General features: G+C 34.7%; 1 pseudogene across 1 annotated transcript in view; it reads left to right on the forward strand.

Moving 5' to 3' along the window:
* Positions 1-1440: 1440 nt before the first annotated feature.
* The window catches only part of LOC143255123 (glutamate-gated chloride channel-like), a 249432-nt pseudogene continuing 223434 nt past the window's right edge, over positions 1441-27438 (forward strand). The window contains exon 1 of the transcript XR_013030443.1: positions 1441-1682. The product of XR_013030443.1 is annotated as a glutamate-gated chloride channel-like (transcript). The remainder of the gene's footprint in view (positions 1683-27438) is intronic.

Below are 27438 nucleotides of genomic sequence, written 5' to 3' on the forward strand. Positions count from 1 at the left end.
TAGATGACTATTTACACGATCTTTATGTAATTACCTGTAGATGACTATTTACACGATCTTTATGTAAGTTACTTATTTATGTGAGTTGCTGTAGTTGACTATTTACACGATCTTTATGTAAGTACTTTTGGATTACTATTTACACGTTATTTATGTGAGTTGCTGTAGTTGACTATTTACACGATCTTTATGTAAGTACTTTTGGATTACTATTTACACGTTATTTATGTGAGTTGCTGTAGTTGACTATTTACACGATCTTTATGTAAGTACTTTTGGACGTTATTTATGTGAGTTGCTGACTATTTACACGATCTTTATGACTATTACTATACGTTATTTATGTGAGTTGCTGTAGTTGACTATTTACACGATCTTTATGTAAGTACTTTTGGAAATTTAACCTAGATTTCGTGTGTAAGTGCTTTTAAATAACTATTTACATGATATTTGTAGATATTTTCAGATAACTATTTACACGATCTTTACCAACGAAAAGTGGGATTGACTGTCACATTATGAAAATGTGATGGTTCAAAGAGCGAGCATGTTTGGTGTGACGGGTACTCAACCTCTATAACACACTGCTTGCACCAGACCAGCACTTGTATGAAAAAAATTGTAGTTTTGTAAAGAAAAAAATAAAGAGAAGACGTTTCGCACAAAAATACAAACAGAATAAGGTGCAATAATTAATCTAATAATATCTATGAGAGCACACACACCTATATAAATGTATAACATCTATATTTAATTATTGATAAGACTGTAATGTCTTCCCATAGTTTATAACGTATCAACTCAGCTGTAGAAGATGATTTATTTTGAGGCAAAAAGTCATTTGCACTTTAATACTTTTGGGAGGCAAATACATTAGTAGTGTAAAACTCTTGCAATAATATAGCACCAGAACTCTCTGCTGCTGACGACAGCTGTTTGATTCATTATACAAGCTACGGTATAATGTTACTAGCTTCTAAGCTTGTGATACATGGTTTATTTCTCTGATACATCAAATTTCCTAATCGACATGCATTATGATTGTTTGTTGATCTCACACTTAACAGTGCTTTTAACATAATAACACAAAAGGGAGGAAAAGTTTGCGTTACTGTGATAAATGAAGTCAACTTCGAATGAAGGCTTTCTTTTTTTGCTTGTTTTTTCCACCTCGTCGATTTGATGGTCAGGGTCATCCAGTTATCAGTTATTATACATATAGTTACAGATTGTTTTCTTTTATTGTAAGGCAAATTAACTACTAAAAACTAATATAAAATTAATTAAATAAGTAATTTTAGAAATAGCAATATTTCTTCCTAAATTAACAAAACGAAAAATCGAGGTTAATTATCTCTAGTCTAAAGTTCAGTGCAACAACTTATCCGTGTGACGTTTGCTGACGTCACAAAATTTCGCTCGCAAACTCGTGCTTCTCCGAGAGGGCTTTAATCAATATCACTTTGAGTCATGAGTGTTCATCCCATTTCTCCCAGTAGACTTCCGACTTATTTGTAAACAGCGTCCGGCTTATAGTTCATACTGGTCGCTGGTTTGGTAAGATGTTGGCATCCAAGAAGTGAATGCGTCCATTTTCTGTTTATCCCTTCACATATATGACAACTTGCAATTGCTTGCTTATAAAGAGTCCCTTGGCAATCATTAGGAGACCTATAGTCAAGGTAAGTGTTTCCGGTTTTGTTTTGTTTTTCGAAAGCAAAACTTTGCCAAAAGCGCACTCTATATTTTAATTCCGTAAGTTGGTACTTTATACATTTGTTTCAACTTCAATAATAAACTGTAAGAGCCTAAACTGTAAAAATAATTTGTAAGAACATGCCAACCATTCCATTTTTTTGTGGCATGTGGATATTTGAGTTATCTGCTACTTACAGGATCTAATTCCGAAAAATGAAAATAAAAATAGTTAGAGTCTATTTGCTTTCGAATTTCGCGCAAAGCTACACTACGGTCATTTGCGCTAGTCCTCCCTAATTAAGCGTGAAAGACTAGAGAGAAAGCAGCTTGTCATCACCACCAACCGCCAACTCTTGGGCTACTCTTTTACTAACGAATAGCTGGATTGGCCGTCGGAATATAATGCCTCCCCACGGCTGAAAGGGCGAGCATATTTGGTGAGACGGGGATTCGAAACTGCGATCTTCAGATTGAGAAAAGAGTGTCAGTTTAATCGCAATGAAAGTGGTGTACTGTTTTACTGTGTTGTATACTGTTTTACTGTGATGTATACTGTTTTACTGTGTTGTATACTGGTTTACTGTGTTGTACTGTTTTACTGTGTAGTATACTGTTTACTGTGTTGTACTGTTTTACTGTGTTGTACTGTTTTATTGTGTTGTACTGTTTTAGGAAAACAACTTTAGAATTTGACTGTTCACACTCGTTATTCTCACGGGGAGTTAGCCACAAGTTTGCTGACTTACAATTCAAGTATCCGATGCTCGGTTCCCCGAGATGGACACAGTGCAGATAACAGAAGAACAAGCAATTGATAAATAAAACGCCACCAACTTTCCAAATATTTTTTGCATAAAATGAAATAGCACTGAGAAGATATTGAAACTGTCTACGAAATATAATTAAATCTGTTTTATTAGCCTTTAGTAGGCCCAACATGGCCAAGTGTGTTAAGGCGTTCGACTCGTAATCCGAGGGTCGCGGGTTATAATCCCGGTCGCACCAAAACATGCTCGCCCTTTCAGCCGTGGGGGCGTTATAACGTTACGGTCAATCCCACTATTCTTTGGTAAAAGAGTAGCCCAAGAGTTGGCGGTGGGTGGTGATGACTAGCTGCCTTCCCTCTAGTTTAACACTGTTAAATTAAGGACGGCTAGCGCTAGCCTTCGAGTAGCTTTGCGCGAAATTCAAAAACAAACAAATAGCCTTTAGTACATATTTCTAAAGCAACCCAGTGACACAGCGGCATGTCAGAGGACTTACACTGCGAGAAACCGAGTTTCAATACCCGTGATGGGCAGAGCACAGGTAGTCTATTGTATAGCTTTGTGCTTAATTCTAAAGAAAAAAACAATCAAACAAAAACACAGGCCCGTCATGGCCAGGTGGGTTAAGGCGTTAGACTCGTAATTTGAGGGTTGCGGGTTTGAATCCCCGTTGCACCAAACATGCTCGCCCTTTCAGCCGTGGGGGCGTTATAACGTTACGATCAATCCCACTATTCTTTGGTAAAAGAGTAGCCCAAGAGTTGGCGGTGGGTGGTGATGACTAGCTGCCTTCCCTCTAGTTTAACCCTGTTAAATTAAGGACGGCTAGCGCTAGCCTTCGAGTAGCTTTGCGCGAAATTCAAAAACAAACAAATAGCCTTTAGTACATATTTCTAAAGCAACCCAGTGACACAGCGGCATGTCAGAGGACTTACACTGCGAGAAACCGAGTTTCAATACCCGTGATGGGCAGAGCACAGGTAGTCTATTGTATAGCTTTGTGCTTAATTCTAAAGAAAAAAAAACAATCAAACAAAAACACAGGCCCGTCATGGCCAGGTGGGTTAAGGCGTTAGACTCGTAATTTGAGGGTTGCGGGTTTGAATCCTTGTTGCACCAAACATGCTCGCCCTTTCAGCCTTGGGGCATTATAAGTAATGGTCAATACCGTTATTCGTTAGTAAAATAATAGCCCAAGAGTTGGCGGTAGGTGGTGGTGACTAGCTGCCTTTTCTTTAGTCTTACACTGCTAAATTAGAAACGGCTAGCGCAGATAGCCCTCGTGTAGCTTTGCGCGAAATTCAAAACAAACAAAAACACATTTCTAAGTTATTTACAAATACACTTTCTAAAATACTGCTAAAAGCCATCTGATGTAAACAGCCGTCGTAAAAAAAAATATAAAAAACCCATCAATTATAGATATTTATATAGGTTATAGCGATAATCGCTGCTTATGTTTTTATTTTTAATTACGCTGTATCTAGTATTTTCATAATATGATCAACCAAATATACATAAACGAATCGTAATAGACCAATTACGTTAGTTTACGTTGGTAACTTATATAAAAACCTCACTTCATAATGTTATGTAAAGAGTTGTTTTTAAGCACAAAGCTATACAATGGGCTATTGTGCTATGCTTAACACGGGTATCTAAACCTGATTTTTAAAGTTGTAAGCCTACGGATTTACTGGTGGGGGACTTTACTAAAAGTAACAGTACCATGTTTTAATACTTGTTATAATAAGTACTCTACTTGGGTAAAATACTTTTTATATGTGATAATGAAATAAATAAGACTGCCTTTAATAATAATATTCATATGCACGTGCCCCCTGCTAGTGCAGCGATATGTCTCCGGATTTACAACGCTAAAATCAGGGGTTCGATTCCCCTCGGTGGGCTCAGTAGATAGCCTGAGGTGGTTTTGCTATAAGAAAAAAACCAACTCAGGATACTAAATTACCCGGTTTTAAAGTAAAACACTAGATGGCGCTATAACTTAGACTTACTTTGAAATATAAAAGTGGTGATAAAAATGGTGTATTATAAATAAATGTAATCTCAAATTATAGTTATATGTTGTATTTTTTGTTTTATGTCATATATATATTCAACATAATATAAGTGATAGTGTGTAGTCAAAACAAAACTTTTATACCCAAAATAAAGGTGTTTAATTTCTATTGTCTATTATCATTGTCTAATTTCTATTAGATAAATGTTTTGAAGTTTCCAAAGCTTTGAGATAGTTTTATTTGTTTATTGAAAATCATAATTTTTTTGAATTAGTAATTAGTTCTTGTGAGATGACGCAGATTGTTATAGAAACATTTGCATTTATTTATAAAGCCTAACTTACAGTTATCTGATCTTCGCAGGACTTAGTGTGTAAAAAAAAAAACAAATCATATGCTGATTTGTTGAAATATTCGTTGAAGAAACAACGAAGATAAAAATGAGGACTGATTATTGCAGAAACTACTGTAAAATTATAAATGAAAAAATGGGACTTAAGTGAATAAAAGTTAACTTTATTTAAATAAAAATAACGATAAAACAAAAAAAACGAAAATAAAACAGATGCAATGAGTAGACTGAGTAATGGGAGGAACTTATGTAGAATTTACACCTAATATAATTAGTAAATCATGCTTTAGGATAGGTAGAATGATGACCTTAATATAATTAGTAAATCATGCTTTAGGATAGGTAGACTGGTGACCTTAATATAATTAGTAAATCATGCTTTAGGATAGGTAGACTGGTGACCTTAATATAATTAGTAAATCATGCTTTAGGATAGGTAGACTGGTGACCTTAGTGAAATTAGTAAATCATGCTTTAAAATAGGTAGACTGATGACCTTAGTATAATTAGTAAATCATGCTTTAGGATTGGTAGACTGGTGACCTTGGTATAATTAGTAAATCATGCTTTAGGATAGGTAGACTGGTGACCTTAGTGAAATTAGTAAATCATGCTTTAGGATAGGTAGACTGGTGACCTTAGTGAAATTAGTAAATCATGCTTTAGGATAGGTAGACTGGTGACCTTGGTATAATTAGTAAATCATGCTTTAGGATAGGTAGACTGGTGACCTTAGTGAAATTAGTAAATCATGCTTTAGGATAGGTAGACTAATGACCTTAATATAATTAGTAAATCATGCTTTAAAATAGGTAGACTGATGACCTTAGTATAATTAGTAAATCATGCTTTAGGATTGGTAGACTGGTGACCTTGGTGAAATTAGTGAAGTATGTTTCAGCACAACTATCCTGGTGATCGCAGTGTAATTACTAAAACCCGCCTTAGCACAACTAATTGGAGAACTGAGGTTTACTGAGCACGAACAGTTGCAACTTAATATCTATAAACCTGGTATAATCAATTCTATAAGCCGGGGGGATTCCTATTGTCCTTCTTTTTGTCTTGTAATCGAATAGTAGAATGTCGAATCATTTTGTGACATCTAAGTTTACCTTTTCTCGCCTACTCTCACAAACCTTAATGGATACATTTATAGCTTCTTTCAGACTGGGAATGGCCCACGAATAGATGAGTCATGTGTACTGCTCTCACTGCAGAGGCCAAATCAAAAGGGGGCATAAGGACCAGAACAAATTTGTCAAAACTGTACTGACATGCTTTTTGAACGTGAAAAAAATATATACATTTGATATGTGACTCATTAACATGTACGTAAATCTATATCTAACAGAAGATGTTTAGGTACTGGAAGGGTTGAGTAGGTTATACTAAAACGATTTTTTCAGCCTCGCTAGGTCATTGTACTCTATATCGCCACATCACGTCATGCTGTGCCTGACTGTCGTGCATCCTAACAACAGCCCTGCACCGTACTTTCCATTGCAAAATGCATCGTCATAAGTATGTCACGTTCAAATCACATCATCCGTGATGATAACAGTAGGAATTGCCCATTTTGTAGCTTTGTAGCAAACAAAAAAACTTCCATTCGATAAAAAGCATAATATTTTTTTTTTACTTTTCTCTACCTGTTTTCAAATAACACCATTAATTGACACACAGTTTGTACCGCTACTTTTTCATCATCTGCCTCGTTTAGAGTGAGAACTTCGTAACAATAGAAAGGTCGAAAGTTTAGATTATTGTTGATGAACCAGTTCGATGTTTAAACATCTATTCTTATGGCTGGCTTGTTGATTTTCCTGATTCGTAGGCTGTATCCTTTTCGATATCAGCTGGCAAACATTTTTGATGGGCTTCGACGTGTTCATTGTTGTTCATTCGGGTTATTGTGACTTGGTAACTAAGACAACGAATGAGCTCTTATATTTACAGACTATAAGGTTTCAAACGTAAGACTTCGAGTTATGTCGGTAAAGAATCATAGAACCAACTGGCTCTTACATTCGTTCTGTTTCAAGCACGAGTAAGGCACGTGATCTTAAAATTCGTGCTCGTGCTTACATTTGCTAAACATATCAAATAAAGAGGCTTGGTTAGTCGTTGTTAGACACAAAGCTACACAATGGACTATCAGTGCTCTGTCCACTGCGAATATCGAAATCAGAATTTTACTAAGTATAGTGGATTTTATACTCTGTTCCATAACACAACAGGTAAAATATTTCTTATGTTGTTACCAAGCAGTTGCAGAATAAACTGGTGTTAACTTAATGCAGGTCTAAAATATGCTGATTTTTACATGGTTGAAGATCCTAAAATATGCTGTTGTTGATGTCATGAAAGACCTAAGGTATTTAATGTTAGGGCCGAGCATGGCCAGGTAGTTAGGACGATCGACTCGTATTATGAGGGTTATGAGTTTGATTCCCTGTCACACCAAACATGCTCGCCCTTTCACCCATGAGGACGTTATTATGTGACGGTCAATTCCATTATTCGTTGGTAAAAGAGTAGCCCAAGAGTTTTCAGTTGGTAGTGATGACCAGCTGCCCTCCCTCTGGTCTTACACTGCTAGATGACAACAAAAAAGCAATTATATTGTTGACTTAAAGGATGCCTGAGGTATGTTATTGTTGAATTAATGGAAACTTTAGGCATACTAGTTTTGATATTGCGGTGGCCCTCGGTATATCAGTAATATATCTTGTTGGGATTAATATTTGTACTTGTGTTCGGTTATTCACCGACTCCACCATTAGAATAGAGAACGTGTCATCTAACTGTAGAATTGTACAGGTAGCAGTGATGTGAAATTTGTCGACACTATGCTTCTCTTACATGATTGAGTGTTAACAATGACAACTTATAATTAGGGAACAGAAAAAAAAGGCGCACACACTTCATAAAAAGGGTTATTCATATGTTATAACCTTCTTTTATTTTCTTAAAGCTACAGCCGTTACAGTTAACGACTGTAAAATATTTGTAACAAAAAGTTTTCTAGCAAGACGAACTTCAAACTACCTCGTTGAAAATTATTGATAAAATATATTTGGTTCTTACAGTTACAGCGAAAGTTTACTCCAATCACGGTATAAACTAATATTAAAACACATGTGAAGATTTCACACTGACTCTAATTGATAGGCCCGGCATGGCCAGGTAGCTAAGACACTCGACTCGTAATCAGAGGGTCGCGACTTCGAATCCCCGTCTCACAAAACATGCTTGCCCTTTCAGTCATGGGGTCGTTATAATGTTACGATCAATCCAACTATTCGTTGGTAGAAAAGTAGCCCAAGAGTTGGCGGTGGGTGGTGATGATTAGCTACCTTCCCTCTAGTCTGACATTAGGGACGACTAGCACAGATAGTTCTTGACTGATCTCATGTTAAAAACTGTAGAGAATGAAATAGTAGTTTTTGTATCCTATATACGGAGTTTGATCATTTTATACCAACACTCCTTTAACCAAACTGTAAGTTTAAATAATTTATTATGATGGCCTCATTCTTCCTTTACCCTAAGTTTGGAATTTTGGAACTATCCATCCCTAGCATCACATTTTAGGACTATCCATCACCCTTTATGAGGAGGAACCTATTTGAAATAAATATATTCTTAATCTGATGATGACCTAAACGTTGTTACCTGTTTTATGTTTTAAATAAAAGATTATAATACTCATATCAGCCGTTTCTACTACATATAAATATATATATATAGACTCATCCCTCAGAATTCCATTTTGGAACTATCAATTCGTAGTGATAAACTGCAAAAATATTTGTTCCTTAGTAGTATATAATAGGACTATCAGCTCTCTAATGCCGCTTTATGGAACTGTTAACTTTCCCAGTCTCAAAAGATATTTCCTACTGGGTGATGTCCTTTGACCTCCTCCCAGCACTTCATGCCCTCAGGTGCTAGCATTCTTTGGAATTAGTTAGATTAAGCCAGTTAACTATTTATTATATATACATAAACATATACTTCACTGCATATTTTAATCGCACAATATAAACGTATGTATTCTGATACGGTTGCGGCTTACTATTGGTTATTGAGTAATAGATAAGTGTTTATGAAGTTTAAACACCCAAACTTTGTTGTTTTTTTCGTTTTATCTTTTCTTGTGACCCAGGAGATTTTGGGTAGTTGATTAGGTCTTTCTTCCGTGAGAAATCGTTTTCAAACATTAAGTTCCATTGAAGAAGAAAATCTAAAGAACATTATTTAAATATGTTTGTCCTTTTTATTCTGTGGTGCAACGTAGTGAAGTGAAATAACAAAACAAAAGATTGTGTTAAACAACAGAAAATAAAGCAGATTAAGCCGTGTTTATAAACCTTGTGTTTTACTCCAATATTCGAATGTTTAAAGTACTTAGTTAATGTAGGTAGTAAATAAGGCATAGATAAATTAATTTTTTTCGTTAGTACAAAATTTTAATTGTTCATAAAAAACTTATAAAATGTATACAGAAAAATAGTATATACTGTTAAGAACAAAGCGAAGTAGGTGGTTGTGTGTATTCTTCTAACCGTCGGGATCGAAAGCTGATTTTTAGAGATAAAAGCTGTCAGATATACTGCTGGGACACCAGGGGCAATGGAAAAGAAGACAACAAAATTAATAACGTATGATAACTGAAACATCAAAAAGTTACTTATATAAATGAAACTGAAAAGCAAATCCAAAAATACTATAGAATTGAACGTAATATAATGTAGAGTTATGTAGAATTCAACGTAATATAATGTAGAGTTATGTAGAATTGAACGTAATATAACGTAGAACTATGTAAAATTGAACATAATCTAACGTGGAGTTACGTAAAGTTGAACGTAATTTAACATGGAGATGAACTAAACCATTTCATTATCATATCATAAACTGATTCACTTACTTAATAAGTTTACTAAAGTAACAAGGTTAGCAATGTTCTATAGTCTTTAGGTGTACGGTTTTTGTATGGATACTCACAATTGTGTTTAGTGCATGAATTTTCATAAGTATACGACATTTAGTGCAAGGTGTTTTAAACATTTCCTTGACACTGAAAAAAAAACCAAAAAAGAAAGGAAAAAACAAAAGAGAAATATATAAGAGAAAGCAAGCACAGCATAACTACTTTCACAGCAGTAACTAAGCGGATGCTAAATTCTCTCTACTAATTATTCATCGTCAACTTAATGCTGCGTCATCGCTACGTAACCTCTCATGTAGAAAACCTCGCTCTGCCATTAGACGTCTTATGATTCAATTTACGGAGAAGAGTTTCCAACGTTATACAGATTAAATTTGTAAGCGACATTATTAGGTAACTTCATTTGTGTTTTTGGCGCCACTGGCTTCGAAGACTTAATGTGTGAATCTATCTAATGTTCTTAGAAGGAACTTTTCCATTTCCAACGTGATTGGAGAAGTCTAAAGTACTGATTACAAGTGTTATCGACTTTTCCAGGTCTATTTTTATACTTAAACAGATGCGACTGACAACAAATCTTAGCTTACTAAAATGAATTCGATATGTTGGAAAGGGTCCTGGACGCCATCAAATTACTGAGGGCGTTTCAAGAAACAGAGTAAGAAATTAATACGCGCATGTTCTTTTTTGCTTGAAATTCCTGAGTTTATTTGTAGTTAAGCAAAAAAGTTAATTAAAGGGTTCCCTCTGCTCTGCCTCCTACACGTATTGAAACTCCATTTTTAGTGTTGTAAGTCCGAAGATATGCCGCTGTGTCAGTGGGAGAGGGGCACTCTAAAAGTCTTGTTTGTTGTTAAGCACAAAGCTACACAAAAGGCTGTGTTCTGCTCATCAGGGATATCATGGACCCTGTTTATAGTGTTGTAAAACGAGTATTTCTTACCATCAGACAAACATTTTGCATTAAGAAGTCTGTTGGCTCAGGGGAAAAAGTTTTTTTTTAGTCTCGGTATAGTGGTTCTGAGTTGTTGTTTTTTAAATCACGTACAAGCTTTCAGTTCATAGTTGTTTGATCTCTTGACAGAATTGAGATTTTATTACAGGTTTGAGTCAAATTCTTTTGATTGATATATTTGATCACGCCCTAAATCTTATAGATTTACTCACTTTGATCTTGCCTAACAGTTTCAGTTTGAGGGTAGGCTGGTAGAGATCCTGATGAGTAATGAAACTGAATAGGGTGTACACACCCCCCATCCTTGGTATTGCTGGCACACAAAAATATAGCTAATTAAAAAAGGCCTCGTACATTAATGTATCTTAGTCCTACCTAAAAGAAATTTAAATGCTGTGACTATTGAGGATTCCCTTTCGTTTTAATCTGGAAATCTTTCCATAGGGCACTTCTTTTAAAAAACATGTTCTCCTTGGTTTCTGTTTCGGAACTCATAATTTAATCAAAACATCAGTTTGTTTGTTTGTTGTTAAGCGCAAAGCCAGCAGTGTGTCTACCATGAGTAAAGGATTTTTAGCGTAAAATCACTCATAATTACAAACTATCCATTTAATCAGTAATTAAAATTAATGACAGGTATGGTTGGATTCCTTGGGTCTCTGACTTGACCGTTTTATTCCACGTGAGCATAACGTATCTTTTCAATTGAAATTCTATAACTGAGAGTAGTGGTTTGTTTGTTTTTTAAATTAGATTATGTTATCAACGTTAAGAGTTATAACTTTAGCAGTCTACCTGTAGATGGTGTGCCATCAGTTTGTATCTGGTATACACGTTTGTAAGTTTAACAGCCTCCTGTTTTACAGAAAATAGAGATTAAAGTTGTAGCGTCGAATTGTAGCCCCACCTAGTGTAAATGTTAGGAACTTATTATTTCATCATTTGGGTAGTAAATGGTTTTCTGTAACATTTGACGCCATGTTACTTTTCCTTCCCACGTCGTAGAGACATTCGTGTGCTTGTTTCTTTCGTGGAATTTGTACTTAATTACGATAAATCGAATCCATTAAAATCCAAGCAGCACAATCTTCGTTGAAGTAAGCTTTTAAATAATTTATATTTTTTAAACTTCTTAAGTTAAGGTTGGTCTTCGCTTTAACTTGGAATTCAGAAATGTAATGAAACTACATATAAGTAAAACTTTAGACCAAAAACATTTGGCCTCTATTGCTTGTTTCGCAAATTTGCGCAAAGGTCTACGAGGACTGCTTACGCAGAACCATCTTTAATTTTGAACTGATGGGCTAGAAGGAAGACAGCTCTGACCGAATCGTGTGACTTGGCCATCACTCCTACTTCTTCCACGGGTCTAAAATGGCGGATCGCATTTCTGAGACAAAGGATCTCATCTTTGGACCCTCGTATTCCCAGAGTGACACGCTGATCAGAGGACTAAGTTATATGTGTACAAATTTCAGCAGTTAGATGACGTAGCTTATCCTATTTGACGTGGATTCTTAAGCGCTGTTTCCCAAGCGCAACCGTTGTCATAGAGAGACATGTACGTAGAAACTTTAGTTGGGGTTCGAATTGTGGTGTAGCGTGTTGAATAAAAGAACAGTTCCAGTGCTTTGTTCTCTCTATAGAATCATAGCAGTCAAATTTGATTCTGTTGGCTAAATGTTGTATTATCGTTTGAAGTTAAAAAATAAATAAAGGTTAAAAATGAAACTCCACAATATGATACAACACCAAGAACATTCACAGAGAGAACAAACGAGGTATTAGAGTTTGTAACATTATTGTTTCATCTTGTAATGTATAAATAATCTTTTACCCTTAGGAATTATTTCTTGGAACCCATCTCTAAGCTTACTAAAAATAGCTTCCATTTCCTTTATCTAATAGATTCCCAATATTTATCTTCCTCTGACGTCACTAAATATGATGGTGTAGCATGCTGTCGGATTAATCTCACAACTGCGTCACATAATTGTGCAAATACCTGTTCCTGTTAAGCACAAAAACACAGAACCTTTGGATTTAGAAATAATTGTTCTCAGGTGAATAACTGAAACTTTTAAGAAAGACTTCTACGATTATTTATACGTAATCGTTATGAATCAAGTTATTTTAACCAAACGACATGTTTTTTCGAATAAATCATAATAACGACAATGAATACTTAGAGCCAGAGCAACAGTTGCAAAAATATTTAATGAACGTTTCGGAATTACACACACGTCTAATTCCGAAACTTTCATTAAAGATGTTTACAACTATTGTAGTGGCTCTAATATTGATTATCTGGTTTCGTTTTTCATCATATGTATCAGCTGCTAATAGCGACTATTTCTGAGAAAGCTAATGGCATATAAGACGTTTTAATGTCGAGCACAGAGAGCAACTGACATAACAGCTGAAACATTTGTAAAAAGTGCGCTACTTTTTGTCGTCCAACAATATTATACAAATTATGCTTAAAGTAATCCACACGAAAAGCCACAAAATTCTAAGAATCTAAAGATATGCAAATTATTTAAATACTTATCTACATTCAACTTAAACTATGTGTTTTATATCAGATAAAGGATTGCCTCCCTTCTTTTGTCAATCTGTATTATTCCTATATTTCTATAGTGAATCCATTGTTTGATCACATTGATAAATTAGTAATTTATCACGACTGTTCACTTTCAGTTAACGCTTTAATGAAAAGTCTACTGTGTTTACCGTGCATTGTCTTTTTTAAATATAAAATAGATTTTAAAAAGTTGAAGAAGAAATTGGACATGAATTTCAAGAATTAATATTTGATGTTGTTATTGCATTTCTCACATGGATCGAGAAAACAAAACCACCCACATACAAGCAGTATAATGTTTATGTCACACAAATATAATAACCAACTTAAGATGACAAAATTGGAATAATCAACTTAAGGTGATATAATAACCAACTTAAGATGACAAAATTGGAATAATCAACTTAAGGTGATATAATAAACAACTTAAGAGGCCCGGCATAGCCAGGTGGATTAAGGTGTTCGACTCCCCGTCGCATCAACAGTGCTCGCCCCTTTCAGCCGTGGGAGCGTTATAATGTGATGGTCAATCCCACTATTCGTTGGTAAAAGAGTAGCCCAAGAGTTGGCTGTGGGTGGTGATGACTAGCTGCATTTCCTCTAGTCATACGCTGCTAAATTAGGGACGGCTATGGCAGATAGCCCTCGTGTAGTTTTGCGCAAAATTCAAAAATAAACAAACAAACAAATCTTTAACAAAAGCATCTGGCAGACTAAACCATGTGATAGTTTAATTGAGGGAGACTAGTTTTAAGGACTTGCTGGCGAATAGTTATTGTTGTTTCTAATAAATATTTCAAAGAAATTCTTGTGGTGATTCCTTGGTCCGATTACTTTCAGAACTAAACTAAAGATGTGGTAACAAAAATGGGCTCTCTGGAAAGTCTGTGCACTTTCAAAGTTTAAATTCGTATTTCAATACCTGTGGTGAGCAAAGTAAAGATAGCCCATTGTGTGTACCTTCGCTTAACAATCATCCAATAAAAAGGACTCGAGAGATAGAAGTTGAAGTACAATTTGTTTTTGTGGTTGATGTAGTGACTACACTAACCTAAGAATAAGGAGTATGTAACAAAGGATCTCTATAGTCAAAAATGAAAGAACAGTTTATGGTTAGTAGTAAAACTAAATACAAGAACAAAAAGTATGATAAAATAATTCAATAGTGAAAATTGGAAGATTGTTTTACCTTTCGATAACAGTGAGCCTAAAGGTTCGAAAGATGTTCAGCAAAGAGAAAACGATACTTTCAGTCGGAAGTATCAGCATTCCTCAGATGTCAAAGAAAGGTCACAGTTGAGCACAGCAATAAGCCATAGTTGGATGACAGAAATGCCGTTTTTTAATTTTGATTTGAACACAACTGAAGAATTTATTGTGGAATTTATGTCAAATGGAGGGAAGAAATCACTGGCGAGTCTGTGCAGGTGGAGGGCAAGTCTAGGAGTGTGTGATATGAGGGAAGCTCAAATTGTACTTATTTTAATTTTTATAAGTTTTACATTAATACTGGCCGGTCATGGTCAGGTGGTTAAGGAACTCGATTCGTAGTATGAGAGTCGTGGGTTAGAATCTCCGTCACACCAAACATGCTCACCCTTTCAGCCGTGGCAGCGTTATAAAGTTACCAATCTCACTATTCGTTGGTGAAAGAGTAGCGGGAGAGTTGGCAGTGGGTGGTGATGACTAGCTGCCTACCCTCTAGTCTTACACTGCTAAATTAGTGACAGCTAGCGCAGATAGCCTTCGTGTAGCTTTGCGCGAAATTCAAAACAAACCAAACTTTAATGCTTTCTCGTACCATCGAAAATTAATGTATAAATTTGTCGCGAATTGAGATTGTTTGTTTTTACGTATTAGCAGGTCTCTCTACAGAGCTTTAGATATTTTATATTGTTTGTTTTTACGTGCATATAAGCAAATATTTTTACATAGCTATAGAATATTACATATTGTTTGTTTTAACAGACCTCTTTACAGAGTTATAGACATTGCATATTTTTGTTTTCAGATTACAAAAGTTTCCTTTAGTTTGCTGTATTATTATTTTACTGTTCACTTTAAACAAATGTGCTTTGCTAGTTGCTAGAAATGAAATGTAGTTTGTTTTTAGATTAGAGGAGTTCTCTGTACTTCGCTAGAAAAATTGCAGTTTGTTCGAGGTGCAAAATCTCAGAAGAGAACTTTTTTTATTTCTTTGACATTGATTGAATATGACTATTATCTAATTCAACTATAACTGCACAACTTGTGTTGTAAATAAAAATAAGAGTTTATTTGTCAAAGCTAGTTACAGCCGGAGAGATACCGGAAGTAGAAATAAAACCGATAAGAGAAAGAGGATTCGCAGCACTAAGACAATCCGCATGTATCAGCTACATTAAAATTAAAAACAGAAACGACAAAAACATCGCTATATTTATGTAAATATTGGATGAGCTACAATCTAGTCACAAAGAATAGCGTAACGTATACGTCCTTAGGCATATCCAGTCCTAGTCATAAATTATGTATTCGTACGTACTCTTTTCCAACGTGTTTCGAAGAAAGCAAAAGTGATGTATATACTACTATTAGATCATGTCTTGCAGGTAGTGTTAGTAATTTATATGTTAATCTTTGCCGTATTTTTAAGAAAGCAAACGTAATAACTTATTGAAACCCCACGGAAGGCTTTACTTTAGTTTTAGGTTTTGTTTTCAGTGACTTTTATCTTAAATGTGAGATATCTCGAAGCGATGTAACTGTTTAGAGTTACAGAAACTTTTAAATACTTCAGTGTAAAATAAAATAATCTCCATGAAGCTTTATCGACTTTCGTAACAATTTTTCTTTTATTTTCTGATTAATGGGGATATGATAATTGCATAAATTTATCAACGGCAAAATATCAGGCTTGTTATATAGAATATTATGATAGTTTCAGTATTTTTTAAAAATAATTTTCAAAGAATTTGGTTTTCATGAATAGAAAATAGGACAAAATGCGGCTCTGCGTATTTATTTGTAAGAAATTCTTACACCGAATAAACAATAAGAGAGCGGGTGGTACAAATTGACATATTTCAAAACGAGTGATTTATTATCTGCTTTCAAACAACGTGTGCCAATTTGAAAATCAATTTAAAGAGACTGTTAGCTTGTTTCAAGCGCGTGGGTACAGAGTGAACTGTTAACGCTGTACTTGCCTCGAGGAAAGAACTTCGAAATTTAGCGTTATTTTAGTTCAGTCAGTGTGAAGAGAGAGTGAAATGGAAAAAATCGTGTAAAGCTCCTATTAACCAGGTAATAAAAATTAATACTGTTCCAGTCTTCTTACCAGATTAGATTTGTTTCCGATTGTTTCTAATGTAAAATGTTTCTAACAAAATGTCGAAGGAATCGACACGAGAAAAGAAAATATTAAAAAAACGAAAGATATGTCACAATATTTACTCATAATGTTTAAAGACAGTAGTACTTGGGAATCATGGTTATTTACAGATGTCTCGTATTATTTTATATTATTTTGCTAAAATTTTGTTGAAGTTGTCAAAAGTCGCATCATTAAAAATGGAGAGTATAGGGTAATCTTCAATAAGTGTAGGTATAGTTAACTTTGTCAGGACCTAGCCTCACAATGTATGGAGTAATTCTTAAACAAGTTCAGGAATATTTACCTTTGTCAGGACTTGGCCTCTACAATCTGTAGAGTATCAAGTTTTCTTCAAGCTAATGGTACCTCTTCGTGCACTGTTCAAAGTGAAAAAAATACCAAGAAATGCAAAACAATAACGACAGTCGGCGCTGGCTATTTGCCCCAAGTGGTACAGCGGTATATCTACATGGTTACGACTTTAAAGTTCGGGTTTCTATATTCGTGGTAGGTAGAGTACACATAGCCCATTGTGTAGCTTTGTACGTAATAACAGCAAACCCAAAGTGGCACAGGCTTACAAAAATATGGTACTTCAGTTGGATTTCCAAAAGTTAATGTTACTGATATTTGGTGAACACCAACAGAATTTCAGGTCTGGTCATTGAGGGTTTCCTTGTTTCGTAGCTTTAGGAATATAATAAATAGTTATTTGGCTGTAACTAAATTTTTACGCTTTGTATTTGATTTATAAAGGTGTATCATTTTAAAAAACTGACCTGCGTTACTTAACTATTTGAAATATCTTAACAACTTATCGTATAACTAGATGCAATTCCGCACCGTCACTGAAGGTGTTCTGTTTCAGTAGCAAATGGAACCAAAGTTACGGGTTACATATATTTTTATTTTTTACTGCTGCAGTTCATATATCATGCTCTGTTGTAGCCATCAGGGTGCATAATTCTTCTCGTGATTCATGGCATGCGCATCACAAGTTATAACTATAAGCACTTCTTATGTGTCTACAGACTGACTGATAGATAACGAACACACTACTGTTCAATGGTGTGAGTGGTTGAAACATATAATCCCTACAGTCGGTCTTTGGTCCCTCTTAGGGGAAATGACAGACATGCATTTAGGATTTAGATAATGATCTCCCAATGTATATTCTAGGTTAAGTAGCTGGGTTTTAATGTCCATAATGTTCACACATTTGTAACTACTATAATTATTTTGATATGGAAGTGCTCTCTGAAGCCCAATTTAGAAAATTTATTGCCCTGGACAACAATTCTTCCACCTTCCAGTAAACGTAGGTGATTTTCTTAGATATAAGTATTATACGAACTTTGTTTTATGATGTCCATTTTCTCGCAACCCCTAGTGACAGTTGTGACAGTGGAAATTAGTCTGGTTATTGCTGATGAGAACATGTCACCAAAACTTTGTGTATTATACATAAGATATATAAAACAAGAACAACAATAACACGATATCAGGCTTGGTCAGCGATATTTGATGTCAAGAACCACAAACATAATTGTCATTTAATATATATTATACAAACCAAGAAATGATGTGATTGTAAGATTTAGTCATGTAAGTCGGGTCATCTTTTGTTTTCTTACTTTCACTGAGATCTTAATATACTCCAGAATGATGGAAATCCATCCTGACAGTTCATGTTGTAGAACCTGAAAACGACGAATCTTATGTACCACACTCAATATTAGTCAACTGGCTAAGACTTGTAACAGCATTAGTGATGCTAAATAGCCATTTTATTGAACGGTGTAGTGGGAGGAAAGCAAATTCATCAACAAAGAATAATGTAGGGGGGATTAAAATGCCAAATCATCCTCAATGTAACACAATTAAATTAAACATGGGTTTGGTAAAATTAGCTCTCTTATGAAAGCACAGTTTGTGTTCAGGTACTATAAAGTATTGTAGAAGAATGCAGAAGTTAAAGAATCCAGGGTTAATCCCTTCAAGGTATAATATAAACAAGATCACAACTTCTTATTTCCATGTACACCTGCAGGGCCTTTATGAGTTGTTACCTATCTGTAGAATCACACATGCCATTCCGTGCGGTTGCGGTTGTGTAAGAAATTTTACGGGTTTGGAAATGTAACACCATTAATGTCAATCCCAGTTTGCGAATTTAACACCGTTAGTGTTAAATCCAGTTTGGAAATGTAACCACGTTAATGTCAAACCCAGTTTGGGAAGAAAGATGAACTTTTGATGGCTAATGTACAGGATCTCAGGATTTACTTCCTCCAAGACAAAGAATGTTACAATAGCAAGTTGGTCAATAACCTGGCTTCAAAGGAAGGTGTTAAAGTCGTCTCTAGGACAACGGAAAACAGTTGGGTTCAATGCTGCCTCAGCGGATGCACAGTTACATAGAAACCTTTGCTATGGATGGAAAGGGCTAATGTGGGTTGTTGAAGAAAAATAACAGAATAAGTAGGCTTGACAAATAGTGATGCTTACCAAATAGTTCAAGTTAGAATTATCCAATGGCGACAGACTCAAAGATAGAAATAGAGGCAGAATAGCTATTAAAGTACAACAGCTGAAAATGGATGGGGGGTAGCATCCTCTCAACGATATTGAGGACTTAGAAAGAAACTATGATACGCTGACGTAAGAGAAGTACAGACACTATGACATCCCAATAGGAATATACCTAACTGACAAGAAAGAAATATGTGGTTCCGTAAGATAATGATCCTAACAGATGACCAACACGTTAAAACCTACCAGGGAACATAATAGGCATTTGTAATTATTGCACTACTACCTTACATCCTAATATATGGCCCACACGGTAAAAAAAACTACCAGGAAAGGTAACAGACATTTGTAATTATAGCACTACTACCTTAGATCTTAACATATGGCCCACACGGTAGAAACATACCTTCTTAGGTCATCTTCAGGTTAACAAAAAAAGAATTAGGAACTGACCGTTGCCGAGCGCATGTCTTAGGGACGAGAGTGTAAACGTGTACGAGACTGTAGAAGGCGTTACAGTTAGATGTTAGGTTATTAATTAGTATAGGTATAAAGGTGTTCCTTCATATTGGTTTAATTTTGGTATTAGTTTGCGTATAAGTAGGCCTTCTTTGATTTTGCGTGTGTTTATATTTGCTTCCCTACTTAATATCTAGGAGTTTTCAATGACTATGTTGTGTTTATTTGATTTGCAGTTTAAAAATATGTGAAGGTGTATTTTTGTGTTCTTTGTATCTAGTTTCCATTTTTCTGCTTGTTCCCCAATATAGACGTCGTGGCAGTTGTTGCATTGTATTTTATAAATTATGTTGGTGTTGTGTCTTTACATAGTATGGACTTTAGTTTTGTACCTGCTTTTTGAATAAATTTGTATTTACTGGATGTCTTGTTTTGTTATAAGTTTTTTGTTTTCAAATGTTGGTTATTTTTTCGCTGATGTCTGTAACATATGATATGCAGCAGTATAAGGTTTTGTAGCTTGTTGTATCTTGGGATTTATTATTGTTTATTTGTTGTTTGTCTAGGTGTGTGAGCATAATTTTTTCCACGGTTTTTGAAGGAAATTTGTTGATGTTTATGAAGTGTTGTTTTATTTTGTTGATTTTGTCATTAATTCTATAGGCTGAATATAGTTTTGTGGCTGTGTTTATTTGGTTTCTTGATATGTTGAATTTGTTTCATGTTCCCAGGGAATATATAATCCAGTATGGGTGATTTTTCTGTGGATTTCTGTTTTGAATTGTGTATTGGTTCTTGTGATCTTGAGGTTGAGAAATACCTTAATGTTGGGGTGTATCGAGTTCACGTGGTTGAAAAACTAAATGTGTGTTCTGTAGATGTGAATCCAGCAATTGTGTCGTCAACATATCTATACCAGTGCAGTGGTGGGTGTAAGGGTGAATTGATCACTTGAGATTCAATCTGTGTCATAAAAATGTTGGCTAGAACTGGTGACATGGGATTTGACTATACTTAGGCCATTTATTTAGAGGTCGTTGTAGAAAACACGCAGACACTAAGTAGGGAAACAAATGTAAACAAGCACAAAATCAAATAAACCCTACTTATACAACAATTAAAAGCAAAATTAAACCAATATAAAGGAACGCCTTTATACCTATACTAATTAATAACCTAACATGTAACTGTAATGCCACCTACAGTCCCTACACGTTTACTTTCACGTCCCTAATACATGTACCCGGCAATGGTCAGTTACAAACTCTCTCTTTTTTAACCTGAAGAAGACCTAAGAAGGTCGAAATGTTGTTCTATACTTTATTTTAATAAAAGTTTTAAATACCATACCAGCTGTGTTGAGATAACTTTTAATTCCAAGTGGGTTTCTCGTCATCACGAATAGTATTTATCGATCACAAGTTACTGTTTCAATTGTGACAAGTCAATGTTAGCGTAACAGTTATTCAAAAATAGTTAGTTTAACACTTACTGACCAGTCACAAGGGAGACGGTGGGACTAGGTAGTGAGCAGTCACTGTTAATATAATAATTAGTATAAATATCTACTGACCAGTCACAAGGTAGACAGTATGATTAATCATAGTTGCTGAATATAAAACTATTATAATTTCGTAGAACACAACGTTACATTAAAAGTAGAACTAAGATAAAAGGTATAGTTACTTTAATTTACGTCAATATTGACAATCATATCGTAGTTGTTGTTTTCTGCGGAGAGATTTTTAGTAACTTGTGAATTCCAATGTGGGATATACGTTTCCCAAAAGTCTCGCAGATAAATGTTTGAATTGTCTGTCGAGGTTAGGTTTTTGTGCACGTGCTGTACTCCGTCTTGCTTTTACTATTTTATGTTTCATTAGTTGTTCACCAACTCTTGGAACCCATTTCTTCTTTCTCTTCTTCCTAAGACTTACAGTTCTCTTCATTTCCAGCAAGCTCTTCCAGTATATTTGGATCAATATAGCAGCTTTTCAGCGACATTTTAAAGCGCCTCCACGTTTCTCTTTCTTTGGATGCACTAACGGTCATTTATTTTACATAATTTCAATTGGCATTTAGGTGATTATCTGTCATGCGCAGAAGAACATGAGCTACCAATCGCAGGCTGGATCTCACTAACATTACTTCTATTCCAATGATTTCAGCTCTTTGATTACTCATATATTTATCGTTTCATCTTGCTATTTTATTTCATGCCTCGTGTGTAACAATTATGAAACTTATCGAAACATTGAATGTTAACATGTTTAGATAGAGAGTCCAAGCTTCCTTTTCTGTATGTTGGTATTGCTGGCTTAAAGATTTTTATCTTCGTGATAAGGCGAATATTTTAAAAGTTTCAGAGCCTATTTTAAAGTCTCCCAAAAGCATCACTGGATTTATTTAATTGAAGAAAAGAAAACCTACCATCAAGGCTATAAAACTACTTACTAATTTCTAAATTATCTTATGAAATGATCACTGTTTTCATATAAATGTCTCAAGATTCACGTAGCTGGAAGCTTTTCATAGTCTAATCAAGAGAAACCTCGGTAAAGTGTCGTATCTCACACTGAATTTTATTTTGTATATATTTTTTTCTCTACAGAATAAAATATCATAGTCGACAATCATTGAAAACTTACTTTATGTCTTTATGCGATAAATTAAGAAGTTAGGTCAATTTTGATTTTAGTAAAACCAGTTAATGTTACAGGACAAAATGCGAAATTTACTAGAAATTAACCAGAAAAACTTCGGTAATCGACATAGATAGACATAGGTTACTAATCTACCAACTGATGCTTAATATTGTTTATTTTTGTTCAATACAGATACTCACTAATTATTAAATTTAACACTCATTGTTTTGTATTGTTGTTTTTTCTTTGTTCAATATAAATGGTTCTAATTTTTTTACATAATATTTTTGTTCAGTAGTTCAATACTCTGCAGGGTCCGGCATGGCCAGTTGGGTTAAGGCGTTCGACTAATAATCTGAAGGTCGCGGATTCGAATCCCCGTCGCACCAAACATGCTTGTCCTTTCAGTCGTGGGAGCGTCATAATGTTACAGTTAATCCCACTATTCGTTTGTAAAAGAGAAGCTCAAGAGTTGACGGTGGGTGGTGATGACTAACTGCCTTCCTTCTAGTCTTAAACTGCTAACTTAGGGACGGCTAGCTCAGATAGCCCTTGAGTAGCTTCGCGCGAAATTCAAAAAACAAACAAACAAACACATTAATACTCTGCTGTGATCATAAAATGATTGTTTAAAGTATGACACAATCAAGTCAGTTCAAAGCTCTCTATTTATTATTCACAATTAGATGGAAATAACTTATTACTGCTGTTTAAATAAATTTTCTCAAACGAAGATCTGATTAATATTATTAAAGATAGAAGTTTTCTTGCTAGTATGGAATTATTGTTGATAAAATTAATTTCTTGTTGCATGATAATAATCGTTACATGTAAAGAATAATCGCTTATAAAATAAGTGCTACTCAAACGTGGTTGGTCTTATTCATCTTCTAACTTTATTCCTGCTCTCACAATGCTTTCATTTTCAATGTGAAGGTTACGGTTGCGAAAGAGAATCCTTCGACCCCAAAAACCACTATGAATTTATCTCCTGGTTTCGTTAACAAGAATTTTAAGATAGCGAAAGCTCACTAGCTTGTCATACACGAGAATGTCAGCAAAGGAAACTAGAATCCCATTGAACAACATTTTTCTCAGGTCCTTGATGAAGATTCAATGGACTTTTGCACTTTTGATCAAAATAACCGTAGTTTTAAACACCAGTCAATAAAGTCAATAGAAAATTTGTAAAGATTTTTGGTCTGAAATTGCTTTGGTGCCTCAAGCAAAAATGTGTTATAATGTAAACAACATTGTCAGACAATATTGCATATTCGTGACATCCATGAAGTAATTTCAAGGACAGTATGGAGTTCAGAACATCGTGTGCCCCAGTACATCACAAACGTTTCTAAAAATTCATTGGAGGAATAGAGAGAAGGAACAAATTAAACATCATTCAAAATTTCATTCGTTTTCTGAAGTCGCATTCTGTCATTTCCTGGTTAAAGTATGTATCAGTTTTATAATTACTTCTTTTACATAGAGTAGGGAGTCAATGTTCCAGACATTTAAAATAAGTTTAACATTTGTGATGGACTAGCAATAATAAATGAAGTAAAAGTTCATTCATCAGTTGAGAATCTCTTTTATAGGTCACTATTAATCATTTATAATGATTTCAGTGTAGTTATTTTTGGGACAGATAGATTATTTTTATTGGAATAATGCAAACATTCGGGATCCGGCACAAGTTATTTTAAACCTAGATATGACCACACTCGTTGTTCTTTTTTTTTTTTGGACATGAATAAAAGTTTATTGTTATAGCGATTTCTATTATTATTTCCATCTTTCACAATATTACATTAATCGTTTCAAGTTAAACAGTTACATTTGTTTATGTGTTGAATTTCGCACAATGCTACACGAGGGCTATCAGTGCTAGCCGTCCCTGATTTAGCAATTCTTGGGCTACTCTTTTACCAACGAATAGTGGTTATTGATCGTAATATTATAACGCCCCTACGGCTGAAGGACGAGCATGTCTGATGTGACGGGGATTCGAACCCGCGATCATCAGATTATGAGTTGAGTGCCCTAACCACCTGGCCATGCCGGGCCTCAACACTTACGAATGCTACCTTTTAACTGAAAAATAAGTATTAAAAATAGTCTATTTTATTGCTTAGTGATAATAAGAAATAGATGCGAAGAATCAGTTCACAGTCTTTTGTGCACTATTTTTATTCTTGTGCTGATATTAATGACATAAAATATATACACTAATACAGAAACGAAAAATCGACGAACACCAAAAATGTAAAAAAAAAAGTGAAATATAAATTAATATCTTCCTTATTTTCTCAGATTGAGCCATCTGGACATTTTCTTTTCCATTGTTGCTTGTCATCTTTGGTCTGTTTTTCATTATGTATTTTCAATATTCGATATAAGATGAATATATCGCTTCTTTTGTCTATAATTAAGCAAAAAGTACACAATGGGCTAATTTTGCTCTGTTCATCACGGGTATTGAAACTCAGTTTTTAGCGTCATAAGTGTGAGACGATCGATATGTGAGGAGAACAATAAGGTTTTGAATGTTCTTTTTATTCTTCGGGGTTGACATTAAAATGTTGTATTTAGAGGCAACTGACCTCAAAGATTCCCCTTTTTGATTTCTTTTAATCACCATGTTTAATAAAATACTATAGGACATTTTGTTCATAAAATAAACTGTAAATAAAAATAATTGAAAGTCCAGATTTGATTGTTGTGTTTTTATACATTCAGCTACAAGATCACCTTATTGTTACTTCACTACAAGTTGAAATAGCCATTAACAGACGGAGAATGCTTAAACATAATTAAAATAGCATACGTTTAACAACAGTTACATATTTCAAAGTAATACTTTGAACATCTTTATTTTAAAATTATGAAAAAGATTCTTCATACATAACATTTGTAGTTTGTTTTTCATCTTCCAACGAATAAAGATTTTGAGGTGATCCCAGCCTTGAACACCCTACATCTTACTAACCATCAAAGAAGCATGATTGTTTGAGAAACAGTCCAGCAACTTTCATACTTTGACTTTGAATCCATTTAGAATATTTAATATTGCCAAAAGCATTAACCTGTCAAGATTGTTTGAGATTGATTCAGTAGGATTGGAGAAATTAACCAACAGGTTTAACAATATCGAAATAGGGTTAATCAATTTGACACCCTAAGAACATTTTCCATACTTCATAGTGTTTACATTCATATTTAGGTTGAGACTGATTCACTTGGCTTGGAGGAGTTGGGGTGCAAACAAACAAACAATATTTTGTCTTCATATATAATATATCCCTAGTTGCTTTGCGCCATAAAACACCAAACCAACCAACCATATACAATACTTAGACGCACAGGCTACATAAACTATTTGGCATAATCACGGAGTTATAAAAAGAGAAGAAGAAAGGAAATTATGCTATTTATGGAAAATGTCACCAGTTTAATTATATTCAACGTGTTCCTAATTATGAATCTACAGAATTATTTATTATTATAATACATCACCTCCACTTAAGTGGATGTGTTTGAGTTTAGTTTTCCTATAGCTGTTCACACTGAGCACTCATTCTACAAGATTCAGAATATCTTGAATATGAAAATTAGCAAGTCATTTGACAACCACGGTCGATGTTACGTTGCAGCGCAGTGGGCAAGCATTTATCAAAGTTATCTTTTGACGTTGTTTGGCTTTACGTAGGTAGTGTGACGTCATAGAAAATTGATTGCTTTTTGGAAGTTTAAGTAACAGCTTTTTACAAAATAAAATCTTAATACATTTAGATAATAAAGATTTGTTTATATGGAGGAAATACGATATGTCTTATTCTTAATGATATTGCAAAACAAAGGAATATTGATCAATTTGGGGAGCCAAGACTATCTAGAAAGAGACCTGCAACAAGCTGAACACTAGCCTTGATGAAAAAATTGCTGCGCGTCCTCGAACGAACGAGAATCCACAAGTACAAAAGTCAGTGACGAAAGAAGTCAACTTACCCCTGACAACAAATGGTACTAAATATAATGAAATAGTATCATCGTCTAGAAAAAAACATAAGTCACATGCACACAAGAGTAAGTTCCACGACCATATCAGTTCAATTGCTGAATACCTCAAGCAGCTGGGAAAAAAATGAGTATTCAGACTATTCCTGCCAAGTCTCTGGGTGCAGAGAATATTGATATCTGTGCAGTGATGTTATAAAAACGGGCACTGACAAACCACTATTCCTCTTACCCAAGATAGATTTTGGAAAGCAATATGTCTGCGGATTTACAAAGATATAAGTCGGGTTTCGATACTCGTGGTGGGTAGAGCACAGATAGCCCATTGCATATCTTTGCGTTTAATTTCAAACAAACAAACAAACATCCATCTTCTAGTCTTTCTATCCGTGTGTCTGGTCGTCCGTCGATTTGCTTGTCCACAAGGACCACTTTTCTGTTTCATATGTATGACATTCAGTTAGTGCATTTGTTTTTGAGAGTTTTCTGTCGCTGTACTCTCGCCCACATCGTTTTCCCAGTACAATTGCACTAAGCTGTGTACGAGGTATAAATGGCAAGCCTAGTACATCTGCAGTCTTCCCGTATAGCGTACATTTAGATTATTCATGAACTTCAATCGATATTGTCGACATTACTGCTTTAAACCAGGGGTATTTATTTGAAAGAAACTCATTTATAATCCTTCTTACGTTTAGGTAAAACAGCGACGCATAACGCTATAAGCTTACGTCCACAGGGGAACTACTGTTCCACGACTATTTTAAAACTTCTTGCTCAAGGCCGTAAAACTGGAATCATTCAAATCAAACCGAACGTCATCATTTTTTTTTTTTTTTTTTTTAAATCCCACCACCAGCAACAGAAGCATAGTTGAAGCTCGTGATTTGTTTGCCTTTCTTAAATACTTTTCTCCACCTCTCTTGATGTTCGGTTTATAAGCACAGCACACGAAGATTTCTATTTGTATTCCGTATATCGAATACGGAATATGTGGCGAATTCTTTGCCATGATAACATTAAGACATACGTTTAGCACATTATCTCTAAGCTATAACCGTCAGGACATCTTTTCCGGTAAAATAATAACTAAAAT

The sequence above is a fragment of the Tachypleus tridentatus genome, chromosome 7 (assembly GCF_004210375.1).
Source record: "Tachypleus tridentatus isolate NWPU-2018 chromosome 7, ASM421037v1, whole genome shotgun sequence".
In the NCBI taxonomy this organism is placed as follows: Eukaryota; Metazoa; Arthropoda; class Merostomata; order Xiphosura; family Limulidae; genus Tachypleus; species Tachypleus tridentatus.